General features: G+C 44.6%; 1 non-coding gene across 1 annotated transcript; it reads right to left on the reverse strand.

The window, feature by feature from the left end:
- TRNAD-GUC lies at nt 4,456–4,527 on the reverse strand. Its single transcript has one exon. It is a non-coding gene; the product is annotated as a tRNA-Asp (tRNA).

Below are 12,510 nucleotides of genomic sequence, written 5' to 3' on the forward strand. Positions count from 1 at the left end.
GTGATTTAGCCCACTAAGTAGCGGAGAAGTTCACTGGTTTGGCCAGACTAGAGCCGACGAGCAAGCAATAGGCACCCTTGGGAATGCAAGCTGGCCATCAGCAGCCAGTGATGTGGGCATGCAATGGGAGTGTGGACCTCAGCAGGGATAGGAGCCTTTCAGAGCACCTGGACCCTGGGGATCCATGGTTTCCCTGTTGAAGGGGCTGTGGAAAGGCTTTGCCTAGCTGAGATTGTAAAGTCACAGAGGGATCAGTTTAGGACCGGTGGTTGGAAACGGGTCTGTTGAATGAACTCATACCTGTACCACTGACCCCAGTTTCTGTAACAAAGGGCAGGAAATCCTCTTGCTTCAGCGGCAATTCTCGAGTGTTCTCTACTGAGAAAACAGAATATTGTGTTCAATTTAAAAGAGAAATATTCAAAGGAATTCTTGTTTATCCCAGAACATATGTTGAAAAGGTGATTCAGAGTTAGAGATGATATATTGATAACTGACACAAAACTCAAAACTGTGCCTGGCTCAGTAAATATGCCAGTGCTGGAGATAGCATTGCTAATATTATTGTCTTCTTTTCTTTGCCTGTGTGTGTGCTCAGTCACTCAGTCCTGTCCAACCCAGTCTTTGGGACCCTTTGGACTGTAGCCCATCAAGCTCCTGTGTCCATGGGATTTAGGCAAGAATACTGGAGTGGGTTACCATTTCCTTGAGTTTCCTGCATCTCCTTCATCTCCTGCGTTGCAGGCAGATTCTTTACCAATGAGCCATCAGGGAAGCTTTCTTTGCTTAGTAATCTTTGAATAAGGAAACATTTAGCCAGCCTGCTGTGGGTTGAGAGGTCAGTTTTACTGAATGTCTTTAGCTCTTCTCAGCTTTAATTTGAGAGCTAACAGATACTCATATCTAGAATCAGTATTAAGGTTAATATAAACAATCCTTAGCCTAATTTTCGTCTTAATAGGCATTTATCTAATGGGACCTCCCCTACTCTTACAGCTGACTTCCCTGATTATCAGAGGCTGATGCTTTGTGTAGGATTTTGGGGGATACAAAATCAGAGACCCCTTTCTCACATGATTTGCTGCCAGAATCCATCCCTTCATGGCCCTGCCCACAGTGCTTCCAGGGTGTAATATACCACAGTACATCCTTTTCTATGCTTGACATTGCTAGTTCTGTGGTATTATAGCAGTGACAATCTCTGAATGGAAATGTGGGGACAGGGAAAGAGGGCATCAGTCTACCTGAAGCAGGAAAATATTCTGGTGCAGTAGATACATAAATGGTTTTCCAGTCAGTGCAATGCAAGAGAATGAGTCTTTTCCTACCTTCTTTGTGGAATTATATTTGCTTTTCTGTTTTAGAAGATGGGATATGTAGAGTCAGAAATGTATTTTCCAGCCAATTGCCATACATCCCATTGTTGGTAAGACATCCCAATAGACTCTTTCAGTCCCAGATTTGCCATTACTCTTTGTTGTTTTATGTATCTTTTTAATATTTTACTGGGAAGTTGAGAGAAGGAATATTAGGGGCAACTTATCATGCCATATTATTATTAAATTGTGAATCTATAATGTGGCATCTTTCTATGATTTCTTAAAGTATAATAGATAGTGATAGTTATAATAACAGCAAAAATAGTAGCTATCATTTATGAAGTGCTTGCCATATGGAAGCTACTACTCATTTCTCATTCACTTTTAATAAAATACTATGAGATATAGCATTGTATTATTTTGCATTTTAATTTCATAAATTTTTGTTTTATTTTTCTTAGGAAGAGTATATAAGCTTTGGGGTAGATTCAGTAATCCAGATGAGAGAGGGAGTATCTTTTCATGTGTAGTGGATAAAGGAAGATTTTGAAGGAAATGTTAGGAAAAGCAAATCATGACAATTAGCAAGTCAGTTCAGTTCAGTTGCTCTGCCGTGTCTGACTGTTTGCGACCCCATGGATTGCAGCATGCCAGGCCTCCCTGTCCATCACCAACTCCCGGAGTCTACTCAAACTCATGTTCATTGAGTTGGTGATGCCATTCAACCATCTCAACCTCTGTCGCCCCCTTCTCCTCCTGCCTTCAATCTTTCCCAGCATCAGGGTCTTTTTAAATGAGCCAGATCTTCTCATCAGGTGGCCAAAGTATTGGAGTTTCAACTTCAACATCAGTCCTTCCAATGAACATTCAGGACTGATTTCCTTTAGGATGGACTGGTTGGATCTCCTTGCAGTCCAAGGGACTCTCAAGAGTCTTCTCCAACACCACAGTTCAAAAGCATCGATTCTTCAGTGCTCAGCTTTCTTTATAGTCCAACTCTCACATGACTACTGGAAAAATCATAGCCTTGACTAGAGGGACCTTTGTTGGCAACATAATGTCTCTGCTTTTAAATATGCTGTCTAGGTTGGTCATAACTTTCCTTTCAAGGAGCAAGCATCTTTTAATTTCATGGCTGCAATCACCATCTACAGTGATTTTGGAACCCCAAAATATAAAGTCTGTCACTGTTTCCTCATCTATTTGCCATGAAGTGACGGGACCAGATGCCATGATCTTCGTTTTCTAAATGTTGAGCTTTAAGCCAAATTTTTCACTCTCCTCTTTCACTTTCATCAAGAGGCTCTTTATTCTTCTTCACTTTCTGCCATAAGGGTGGTGTCATCTGCATATCTGAGGTTATTGATATTTCTCCCGGCAATCTTGATTCCAGCTTGTGCTTCCTCTAGCTCAGCGTTTCTCATGATGTACTCTGCATAGAAGTTAAATAAGCAGGGTGACAATATACAGCCTTGACGTCCTCCTTTTCCTATTTGGAACCAGTCTGTTGTTCCATGTCCAGTTCTAACTGTTGCTTCCTGACCTGCATACAGATTTCTCAAGAGGCAGGTCAGCTGACAAAACGTGGTCCACTGGAGAAGGGAATGGCAAACCACTTCAATGCTCTTGTCTTGAGAACAATTAGCAAAGGGTATATATAAAACTTGGAGAAGGAAATGGCAACCCACTCCAGTATTCTTGCCTAGAGAATCCCATGGACAGAGGAGCCTGGTGGGCTGCTGCCCTAGGGTTGCACAGAGTTGGACACGACTGAAGCTACTTAGCATGCATGCATGCATATTCAAGTGGCGCTAGTGGTAAAGAACCCACCTGTCAATGCAAGAAATTTGAGAGACATGGGGTTCGACCCCTGGGGAAGATCCCCTGGAGGAGGGCATGGCAACTTACTCCAGTATTCTTGCCTGGAGAATCCTATGGACAGAGGAGACTGGCAGGCTACAGTCCATAGGGTCACACAGAGTCGGACACAACTGGAGCAACTTAGCATGCACCCATGCATATGTAAAGCTCTGGATCTGCAAATGGACCCCTTTAAAACCATCGCCACCCTCACACTTCTGAAAGTCTGTGCTTCCTCTGGAGGTACTGGTTTGAAGGAACACTTCTTTCAATGATTAATTAAAACATCTATAAGGGCTGGAAGTTCAGGTGAGCAGTTGCTCAAGGGCTCCAGAGCTCAGCATGTGCAGGGTAGCAGGCCATGAACACCATGTACAGGGGTGTGCTGGATAAGGATTCCCCCAAGTACACTGGCCCCTCTAGGCCCACCAGTCTCAGCCTGGGCCCATACGCCTACAGCCCCTGCTGTTTTCATGTCTTTCAATAATATTTTTTGTCAAACTATGAATCTGTGGATTTAGCTCATTGAATCCCAATGAAAATTCTGTCAGGTGCATAACTAGCACTGCCAAATCAATTAGCTAAATTGTGACTTTTGATCATAAAATTTGACTTAATTTTTCAGTTCAAATAAATTCATTAATAAACATTTCAAAAGCGATTACAGAAAGCTCTGGAAGGATCATTGCATTTTAAATGGATTAATAAAACCAGTCAAATCACAATTAAATAATGCAGATATAATTTTATTCATTTTACTAGGTTAAACAAATAAGAATAAACCTATACACATTTCTCATCATTTAAATCGTAATGATGCAATGTAATATGTAGGTAAAATATAACTATACATTAAAATATGGGCTTCCCAGATGGAGCTAGTGGTAAAGAACCTGCCTGCCAGTACAGGAGATGTAAGGGATATGGCTTCAGTCCTTAGGTTGGGAAGATCTCCTAGAGGAGGGTATGGCACCCACTCTAGTATTCTTACCTGGAGAATCCCATGGACCGAGGAGCCTGGTGGGCTACAATCCATTGGGTTGTAGAGTTGGACACAACTGAAATGACTTAGCATGCATGCACACATATTAAAAAATAATGAAGGAAGAGTAACTAATTAAAAGTAATTAAAAGCATGATAAGTTAAGTCGCTCAGTCGTGTCCGACTCTTTGCCACCCCCTGAACTGTAGCCCACCAGGCTTCTCCATCCATGGGATTCTCCAGGCAAGAATACTGGAGTGGGTTGCCATTTCCTTCTCCAAAAGGGTGTGTTGCCTCCCCGTCGGGGAATCGAACCCCGGTCTCCCACATGACAGGTGGGGATACTCACCACTATACCAACGAGGACGGCAAATGATATTTCATTAGTATTGAAAACTGGTTATCAGCTTTTGCTATAAAGTAAAAAATCATAGACACTACTTCAAAAATAACTCTGTTCATGTCATATATATCATAATCAAAATACCCCTGTGTTTAATGGGAGAGAACAGCATAAGAAGCTAAAAAATCTATTTGGCCCAGCATCTAGGAAGTAAATCTTTATAGCAGATAGCAAATATTACATACATCATGAAACAAAGTAAGATGATGATTGAATGTAATCTGAATATATAGTTCACGACATAATCAAATTGTGTTTTAATTTACTGCATAGCAGAGTGTATATGTATATAACACATATATAGCAGAATGAATTTAAAATAAATCACTTTACCTTTCAGTCCCCTGGTTTCACCCAGTGTGTTTCGAAGAATCTGATGCTCTATAAAATATTCTAATTATATTAAAAGAATTAGAGCACTCTTTGACATAAGTCACAGCAAGATCCTCTATAACCCACCTCCTAAAGTAATGGAAATAAAAACAAAAACAAACAGATGGGACCTAATTAAACTTAAAAGCTTTTGCACAGCGAAGGAAAGTATAAACATGGTGAAAAGACAACCCTCAGAATGGGAGAAAATAATAGTGAGTGAAACAACTGACAAAGAATTAATCTCCAAAATGTACAAGCAGGTCATTCAGCTCAATACCAAAAAAAAACAAAAACTCAATCAAAAAGTGAGCAGAAGGCCTAACCAGACATTCCTCCAAAGAAGACACACAGGTGGCTAATAAACATATGAAAAGATGCTAGCACAACATTGCTCATTATTAGAAAAATGTAAATCAAAACTATAACGAGGTATCGCCTCACACCAGTCAGAATGACCATCATCAAAAATCTACAAACAATAAATGTTGGAGAGGATGTGGAGACAAGGGAACCCTCTTCCCTGTTGATGGGAATGCAAACTGATATAGTCACTGTGAACAATATGGAGATTCCTTAAAAAACTAGCAATAAAACTACCATATGATCCAACAATCCCATTACTGGGTATATACCCTGAGGAAACAAAAATTGAAAAATATGCATATACCCCCAGTGTTCACTGCAGCACTATTTACAACAGCTAGGACACGGAAGCAACCTAAATGCTCATTGACAGATGAATGGATAAAGAAGTTGTGGTACATACACACAATGGAATATTACTCAGCTATAAAAAGGAATGTGTTTGACTCAGTTCTAATAAGGTGGATGAACCTAGAGCCTATTATACAGACTGAAGTAAGTCAGAGAGAGAAAAACAAATACCGTATATTATCACATAAATATGGGCTTCCCTGTTGGCTCAGATGGTAAAGAATCCACCTGCAATGCAGGAGACCTGGGTTCATTCCCTGTGTTGAGAAGATCCCCTAGAGGAGGACATAGCAACTTACTCCAGCCAGTACTCTTGCCTGGAGAATCCCCGTGCACAGAGGAGTCTGGAGGTCTATAGTCCATGGGGTCACAAAGAGTCAGACACGACTGAGTGACTAAGCACACAATTCATAAATATGGAATCTAGAAAGATGGTACTGATGAACCTATTTGCATGGCAGTAATGGAGACACAGACATAGAGAACAGAATTATGGACACAGTGGGGGAAGGAGAGGGTGGGGCAAATGGAGAGAGTAGCAGGGAAACATATACATTACCGTATGTAAAATTAGACAGTCAGTGGAAATTTGCTATATAATGCAGGGAGCTCAAATTCAGTGCTCAGTGATAAGCTAGAGGGGTGGGATGGGATGGGAGGCGGGAGAGAATTTCAAGAGGGAGGGAATATACTTATACCTACGGAGAAGGCAATGGCACCCCACTCCAGTACTCTTGCCTGGAAAATCCCATGGACGGAGGAGCCTGGTGGGCTGAAGTCCATGGGGTCGCGAACAGTCGGACGCGACTGAGCGACTTCACTTTCACTTTTCACTCGCATGCATTGGAGAAGGAAATGGCAACCCACTCCAGTGTTCTTGCCTGGAGAATCCCAGGGGCAGGGAGCCTGGTGGGCTGCCGTCTCAGGAGTCGCACAGAGTCGGACACCACTGAAGCAACTTAGCAGCAGCAGCAGCATGGCTGATTCATGTTAATATATGGTAGAAACCAACGCAATATTTTTAAGCAATTATCTTCCAATTAAAAATAAAGTTTAAAAAAGAAAAAAAAATTAGTGTCACTACACAAAGCAGTACTGCTTCACTCTGTGACAGTGCTTTTGTTTCCAGCTAATAAAATCTGATGTAAGTGTTAGTCACTCAGTTATGTCCACCTCTTTGTGACCCCGTGGATTGTAGCCTGCCAGGATCCTCTGTCCATAGAATTCTCCAGGCAAGAATACTGGAGTGGGTTGCCGTTCCCTTCTCCAGGGGATCTTCCTGACCCAGGGATTGAGCCTGGATCTCCTGCATTGCAGGCAGATTCTTTACCATCTGAGCCACCAGGGAAAGAACAAAATCTGATGAGAAGGAGTATTATGAATAGCTAAGAAATATTGCTTAAAAATATTAAAACAGGATAAAAAGCCTTATTTAGTAATAAATATTCTTTACTGATTCTTTTTGTTTTGCATTTATTCAGTTTTCCATCAAGACTAAAGAATTCTTGGACACTGGTTAGGGTGCGGAAGAGGAAAGTCCTCATCAATTTGATGTCCACATTGCTCAATAATCTGATTCCAGGACATCTCTATAGTTGCCATTTCTAGCACAACACGCTTCATTGTTCACAGAAATAAAGTAAGATGAAAATATGAACATGTTGATAGATATTTTTAAAATATTTTTGAAAAAGAGAAAAAAAATATTCTTGAAGTTGTATCCAAGAGCTTCTACTCTCTGTACAACACTTGCCCAGCTGTGAGGTCTGCTTGGTCCGCAGAAAGTCTTCTGGGGGGCTCCCTGAGGCCGGGGCCCTGAGGGACAGCCTGGTGGGGAGGTAGAAACTTGGCAGGGTGGACTCTGCTAAGTCCATGGGACGGTTATTAGAGCCTCTTGCTCAGGCCCATCCTGCGGGCTTTGTGCTGTGTATCCAGTCTGGAGAGGGTTCAGGGCATGTTAGGATGGGGGCCGGTAGAGGTGAGGCTGCAGGAGAAGGCAGGTGTGAGCTGACACCCTGCCACCTCCTCAGGTCACAGTCTGCAAGCTTTCCGTCTTCTCTGGGTTCCGCTTCCTTTCTCCAGGAGTCTAGTCCCTACAGGGGCCTCCCACCTTTGAGTCTGTGGAGGAGGAGTGGGTGGTTCCCTCACCACCTGGGGGTTATGACTTCTCCAGAGATGGGCCCAGGGGATACAGCGGTGGGGTGGGTGAGCTGTCCAAGGTTACTCAGAGGGTTGGTGGCAGGACTGGGACTCACGCCAGGCCTCCTAGGCCCCCACAGGAGCCACTTTCCCAGCACCTGAGTCCCCAAGGCCCCTATCTCACAAGGTTGGTCAGGGAGCTATAGCATATTCCTCCTTGACAGGCGTTGGGAAGGGGGCACCCAGGAGGCTGGCGGAGCTGGGGCACAGGTACTCAAACAGTGCCACAGCTGAAGTGGGGGGTCACATCATGGCTGTGGGGGGTGCTGCTGCTGCTGTTACTTCTTCTGGTTCACTTTGTGCTCCCTTGCCTGCTGATTTTGGAACCAGATCTTCACGCGACTTTCAGTAAGCCCCCATTAGCAGCCAGCTCTGATTTCCCCTGGATGGCGATGTAATGACTACAGGAATTCCTTCTCCAGCTCCAGGCACTGGTGATCAGTGTAGCTGTTTTGTTGGTATAGTCCCTAAGTCGAGTCTAACTTTTTCGCAGTCTCATGGACTGTAGCCCATCAGGCTCCTCTGTCCATGGGATTTCTCAGGCAAGAATACTGGAGTTGGTTGCCATTTCCTTCTCCAGGCGATCTTCCAGACCCAGGGATCGAACCCCTGTCTCTTGCATTGGCAGGCAGATTCTTTAATATGAGCCATTAGGGAAGCCAGTTTGGTGTAGACTACATAGTTTTCATCTTTGGTCCCGGTCTTACCCCTGCCACTGCCACCTTCAGCTGCCACCCTACACCACACCCACTCACAGGAAATCTGGCTTTGCCCTCCGGGTGAGGACCGTATGCCTGGGCTGCAGAGGGACTGCACCAGGAGACCAGGGCTATGCCCCCAGGGACGTGGGTGCCATGTGCTAAAGCTCCACGTGTGTGTTGGTCGCTCAGTCATGTTCGACTCTTGGCAGCCCCATGGACTATAGCCTGCCAGGGTCCTTTGTCCATGGGATTCTCCAGGCAAGAATGCTGGAGTGGGTTGCCATTCACTTCTCCAGGGGAATCTTTCTGACCCAGGAATCAAACCCTGGTCTCCCATGTTGGAGGCATATTCTTTACCTTCTGAGCCACCAGGGAAGCCTCTAAAAGCTCAGAGGAGGCCTGAAAGCCAGAGGGATGGACTGGCGGTGGGTGTTCATTTGCCCTTTGGTGCAGAGAAGGGTGCATCTGAGTAGCTGGTGAAGTCTGGGTACTGCAGGAGCCTGGGGGTTGAGGTCAGGTTTGAGGCGTGGGGACTGTAGGCTTGTGGGCCCAGGCCGAGACGTGGGCCTGGCGGGTCCAGGTTCCTGGGGGAATCCATGTCCAGCACACAGCCCACCAAGCACATAGTCCATATCAGGCACATGGTGTACACACCTCTCCCCGCTGCTGGACCCTGCAGGCTTGGAGAAACTATTCACCTGGACTCCTGGCCCTTATAGATGCTTTTCAATTGACCATTGAAAGAAGTGCTCCCTACTTTAAAATTTTTTTCTTTTTCTTTTTTTCCCCCTGCATTGGCTTTGTGGTATCCTTGAGTTCCTTACACCTGGAAAGCACCACAGTGGAATTCCAGGTAGGGGAGGGCTGGTCTTTTCTTATAAAGTGTATGAAGGAAGATTTTGAAAGAAAGGCTAGGAAAGACAAATCTTTATGACAATTAGCAAAGGCTATATATAAAGATCTGGCTATATAAAAGGATTCCTTTAAAATCATCACTACCCTCACGCTCCTGAAAGTCAGTATTTCCTCTGCAGGTACTGGTTTGAAGACCATTTCTTTGCCTACCACCAAAACAGTAGAGGTGGAACAAAGTGATAGACAAAATACAGTTCGTGGGTGGAATCCACAGAACTTGATAGATAATAAATTGGTTTGGGGTAGAGAGTAAGGGGAAGAAGGCAATGGCACCCCACTCCAGTACTCCTGGAAAGTCCCATGGATGGAAGAGCCTGGTAGGCTGCAGTCCATGGGGTCGCTCAGAGTCGGACATGACTGAGTGGCTTCACTTTCACGCATTGGAGAAGAAATGGCAACCCACTCCAGTGTTCTTGCCTGGAGAATCCCAGGGATGGGGGGCCTGGTGGGCTGCCATCTATGGGGTCGCACAGAGTCAGACACGACTTAAGTGACTTAGCAGCAGCAGCAGCAGAGAGTAAGGGAGAAGTGAGTGTCAAGGGAGACTCTACAGTAGAGCTGCTGTTTGTTGAGACAGAGAAGACAAGGGAAGAAGATGGCTTCATAGTTTTTTTATCTTGTTCTGTTTTAGACAATTTATTGACTGATATTTTATTGAGTTATGACTCTAATGTTTTGGCTAAGTTTATCAAATAGAAATGATTATTGGCAGATGCTAAAGCTTAAGCTCCAGTACTTTGGACACCTCACGCGAAGAGTGGACTCATTGGAAAAGACTCTGATGCTGGGAGGGATTGAGGGCAGGAGGAGAAGGGGACGACCCAGGATGAGATGGTTGGATGACATCACTGACTCGATGGATATGAGTCTGCATGAACTCCGGGAGTTGGTGATGGACAGGGAGGCCTGGCGTGCTGTAATTCATGGGGTCACAAAGAGTCGGACACGACTGAGCAACTGAACTGAACTGAACTGAAGGTAACATTATTTCCAAAATGATTTTCCCTTTTAAAATATCTTTCCTTACCACAACATTCAAATTCTTAGCAGCTTCTCAGACTTAAATTCATCCTCAAATTTTATTGTGATGAGCTGAATGACTACATATTCAAGCTTAAGTGAAATGAATAGTGGGAAGTTTATTCTTAAACACAGTTTTAGCTATAGTAGAATGCAGCAAAACTCTATATTGCTTTTCTTCTGTGGCCCCTACCAAGAAATATAAAGAAGGGACCCATGCATTCTGTGTGGTACATAGTAAGTGCTCAGTAAACAGTTGTTGAGTCACATATAAGATATTCACCTACTAAATTTTTTATAAGACATTTAAAAAGAAATGAGGCATTTTTACAAAGACACATAAACACACAATTCAACTATTTCTTAGGATTCCTTTAACTTGCAAACTAAACAACGGAGCTGACCACCCAGTTCTACAAGAATGAAGTCCCTAGCCACTGCAGTCGCTGACCTTCAACACACCCTGAAAGGAGTTCCAGACACAGAGCAGGAATGAGGCACTCTTGTGCTCTAGGGAAATTTGGTAGAACAGGCCTTCAGGTAGTTAGATCTTTTCAGAAGACTTCATGAGCCTAATTTTTTTTTTTTTTAATATCTTCTCACATCTAGAAGAGCACTAAAATCATTAACAGAGACATTTGCTCCTTATGACTATCAGCAACCTTCTCCACACTAGCAGCAAGCCTCTGCCAAAATGTATGCTTGACTGCATGTATTCCCCTTCATCAAAATCACATATATACTAACCTCTGCCAGATTCCCACCTCTGGCAAGCAGTTCCTCAGAGCCATCTGAGAGGCTGTGTCCTGGACTATAGTCCTCATAAGCACCCCCACTCCAACAAAAGGTAACTCACAGCTATCAGTTTGGGCATCAATTTTCAGTCCACACACTCTTACACTCATATTATATTCCCATATATAACCTTTAACTAATAATTGAGGCTTTTAAATGGTAAGTTTATGCCCACATGAACTTATTAATTCAATAAACTTATTATTTAATAATCATATTAAATATTATTATGTTCACAACATAAATGTTTTGAAAATATTAAAAAGCCATTCCTTTCAAAGGTCCCAGCGGGGCCCATTCTGCAATGTCTCCGTTTTTCTTGTGCAAGTGGTCGATACGTTAGACTGGGCAAAATATCAGATCTGCTTTTAGTGCCTGTTTCTGCCTCCATCCTCTTCTGCACGGTCAGCGTCGTGATGCCCTTTGCGGCTGTGACATCGCTGGCGTGGGAACCTAGAAGGAGCTGGTCACTTCTGGTCCAGTGTCGGCCCTGATCCTGCCCCACGCCCCCAGCATCCATTGCGTGGGCCCTGAGACTGAGACTGCGCCCCTGAGACTGCGCCCCTGAGACTGCGCCCCTGAGACTGCGCCCCTGAGACTGCGCCCCTGAGACTGCGCCCCTGAGACTGCGCCCCTGAGACTGCGCCCCTGAGACCGCTAGCCATGGCGCCCTGGGGTTTGCAGGTGGGTCTCCAGGCGGTCCTCCTTGGTTCTTCAAGGGCATCCTCGCCTGGTGCTTTCCTTTCCAGCGTGTGCGGGCCGAACCTGCACCATTCAGCCCTAGAATGGGCCCAGGCGGCCACTGGGCCACAGAGCCTCAGGTAAGGGCCTCGGGGACCGCGTTCCATAACGGCTGGGACGAGGGACCTCGGGGGGCCGGTGACCGTTGGTTTGCGGGGCTGCCTGAAAACGGAAGGCCTCAACGTTGCGCAGTCGTTGTGCACCGCCCTGCGCCAGGCGCCAGTCAGACAACTGTCCCTGCCCTCGGGGAGCTTGTCTTCCTGGCGCAGGGCTTGTTGGTTTCTGAGTGAGCTCTCTTCTATTCCTACCTCAATGTGAGCTTGGTGTTTATATCCCCGATAAGTGAGTAATGAACTCTTAAAAAATTTGCCGCCATTTATTGCGTAATCTATACTTACACATATGTGTGTACACGTGACACAAATATAGATGAATGTGTGTGATTTTATTTGGGTAAATAGACTCTTCAAAGAATTAATATATTTT

Source organism: Capra hircus, chromosome 16 (assembly GCF_001704415.2).
Source record: "Capra hircus breed San Clemente chromosome 16, ASM170441v1, whole genome shotgun sequence".
NCBI classification, from domain to species: Eukaryota; Metazoa; Chordata; class Mammalia; order Artiodactyla; family Bovidae; genus Capra; species Capra hircus.